Below are 3,020 nucleotides of genomic sequence, written 5' to 3' on the forward strand. Positions count from 1 at the left end.
TGAATTAGAAATTCTAGACCACCCAGTACCAGTTAGTTTGCATCTTGTATCTGTGCTGCTTAATGGAAATTGAGAATGCGTTAAGGCCACCATAGCCCCCTCTGTACCCCCAATCCTAATCATTTGGAATTTTAACATGCACACAGACTCACATTCACACTGTGGTCTTGCTCAGCTCTTGCTGACAGCCAACATGGTAGGAGGAGACCATGCAAAACCAATGTAATAGCTATTTACTAACCAATACTTAAACTTACTTTTCTACAGTGATGAAGACCATCTGTATGTTGGGATTACAATATTCATCACCAGGCTTCCCTGGTGGCTCAGTCAGGTAGAGTCTGCCTGCAATGTTTGAGACCTGGGTTCAATCCCTGGATTGGGAAGATCCCCTGGAGAAGGAAATGGCAACCCACTCCAGTATTCTAGCCTGGAGAATTCCATAGACAGAGGAGACTGGCAGGCTACAGTCCATGGTGCGGTCACAAAGAGTTGGACAGGACTGAGTGACTAACACTTCATTACCTCACCATGACTATTTTTTCTAGGGCCTGTGTTCTCTGGGTCCATTCAATTCTGTTTCGGAGATAAAGAACCATTATCATTTGTTTCAGGGCTTTTTGTTTTATGTTACACAATCAATTTTACTGATAATTTCTGAAAATCCTGAAGTAGGCCTGCAAAACCGTAGCTTGGTGTGTACCTTCCCGCCTGCATCAGATCTATGCAAAGGTACCCTGCTCAGTTTCACTTGAGTTCTAACCTGTACCTTTGACGCCAAGGCCTTAGGAATTCAAGGGAAAAGTGAATTTTAATTTGGTACATTTTGTACTTTGATGAAAAATGAAAAAAAAGAAAGTCCTCAAAGCCTGATGGGTTCTAGTCACACTTGCCTGTCACTATTTCTCAAATCACTGTACACAAAACTACAGGCACAAAAGGTCCTTCACTCAAAAAACAGATTCCTGGGGAAAGCAAATCAAAAGAACAGGGGAGAGGATAAAATGTTTGATTTTTCAAGTCTATTTACTGTCCAGTTGATTCTGCTGCTTAGACCTTTGATTGTACTACCAAGTAATTATTTCTACGGTTGATAAAATGAGTACTGTATATTTATTTATCATTAATTGCAGTTTGAAATCACTTTAAAAAAAGATCTGTCATTTTGGCTTCTAAAATTGGTTTCTTCTCGTTAGACATGAGCCAAGTGCCCAGAGCTGACCAGATTGCCCACTCTCAAGACTGTCCAGTCTCCCACACTAGACCTTCAGCCGGGCCTTCTGACTATTCTTGAGGTTAGAAAACCTGTCCCCCCCCCCCCCCGCCCCCCCGCTTCTCGCAGATGCTGTTCTCCCCGCACCGGCTCTGCACAGAACATCATTATCTTTGCTGAGCTTCTGTCTCTATGGCAATAACAGATGGGAAGTGCTGCGGAATTATTCATGTTCTGGAAAGGAGGCAGTCAAGGAGGGGAAGGTGGGGGGTGGGAGAGGGGGCACGACCTGGGAGCCCGGCGATGGGGGTGGGAGGAATGGAACTTGGGTGTGCAGGGAATGAGAGGCTTGTAAGCCTCGGGTAGGCCCGTTGGGAGGAAAACAGGGGAAAAAAAAAAAATATGAGCACAGGAGTATTCCCAGTCGGTTGGCTCCAAATGTGGATCCCATGAGTGACCTCGAAGCAATAAAACCAGAAGAAATTGGACGAAAATGCGCAAAAAGGGGAAAAAATCGGGGGGGGGGCGGGGCTGGGGGGGCACAATGCCAAGTCTTCTGAATTCGGTGCACTGAGATCTGGGGTACTATTTCAGTTCCTAATTTTGCGGTGGGGTGGAAAAAAGGGGTTTTTCTTAGTGTTTCGAAATATGACGGAGCAGCTCGGCAGAGTTCAATATGCTAATCGACCACAGCAGAACACCGACAAGGGAGACGGCTCTGTTCGGCCCCGAGGGTCACAGCCGAAAGCGCTTCGGTCATCGCTTTCCTCGTCTCATCTCCTGTTCGCCTCCAAAACAAAATCCCAAACCCCTCAGGAAACACTGTAGAAGCATGTAATTTCTAGCTCCCTTTTGGAACCGAGAGAGCAGTCTGGTGAGGGGGTAGGGGGAGGGAGGCTGAGAAGTAGAGACAAAAATGTTTTCTCTCGGTTTTGCCAGAACTTCTGCCAGCCCTCCAGCCCGGCCCGATGGCGGAGAAGGTCAGCCCAGGGAAGGCGTCTGGGCGGAGGCCGCCCAGGCAAGGCGGGGGCCACCGGGGTGGGGCGGAGCGCAGCGCAGCGCCGGCAGCTGGCGGGGCGGCCCTCGGGCGGGAGGCCCCGCGGGGGCGGGGGGCAGCCCCCGCGCGCAGGGCCCACACGGGGGGCGCGGCTGGGCGGCCGCCACCCGGCTGCCTCCGGGGCGGGGCGGCCCAGCTGCGGCCCCGCGGGGGGAGGGTCGCCTGTGCCTGACCTCGGGCCGCGGCGCTCGGCCGGGCGGGCCTTGCCTCCGCCCTGCCGGCTGCTGGGGTCGCGCAGTGCACCGCGCGGTCGCCCTGCCCCCCTCTCTCCGTGTCGCGCGGCGGCCGAGCGACCAGGGCGCCCCCGGGTCTGGCCCGTCTCCACGGAGCAGCGGGTGGGGCGGGGGCGGGGCGGTGGCGGCCCCAGACAGCCGGCTAGGCGACTCGAGGAAGGAAGGAGGGAGGGCGGCGGTGGGGGTGGGGCGGGGAGGGAACATCCTGTCTGCGCCGGGTGCACCGCAGACAGCGCCGCGCGCCAGCCGCCCAGACGGCGCGCGGGGCCAGGAGCGCCGAGCGCGCGCCTAGGGGGAGGGGCGCGCGCGCCAGACGCCTGGCTGGGGGAGCCCTAGGGAGCCACTATAGGGCAGACGGCGCGCGCGTCCCCGAGGGGCTAGGAGCCGCGAGGCGGCGGCGGCGGGCTCGCGCGCGCGGTGCCGCCGCTGGCTCAATTCTCCTCTCCTCCCCTCCCCCCCCGCCGCCCTCGCTCTCCCCCGGGCGGCCGGAGACGGCGGCGGCGTCTGCGGGAAGCCG

The sequence above is a fragment of the Cervus elaphus genome, chromosome 19, assembly GCF_910594005.1.
Source record: "Cervus elaphus chromosome 19, mCerEla1.1, whole genome shotgun sequence".
In the NCBI taxonomy this organism is placed as follows: Eukaryota; Metazoa; Chordata; class Mammalia; order Artiodactyla; family Cervidae; genus Cervus; species Cervus elaphus.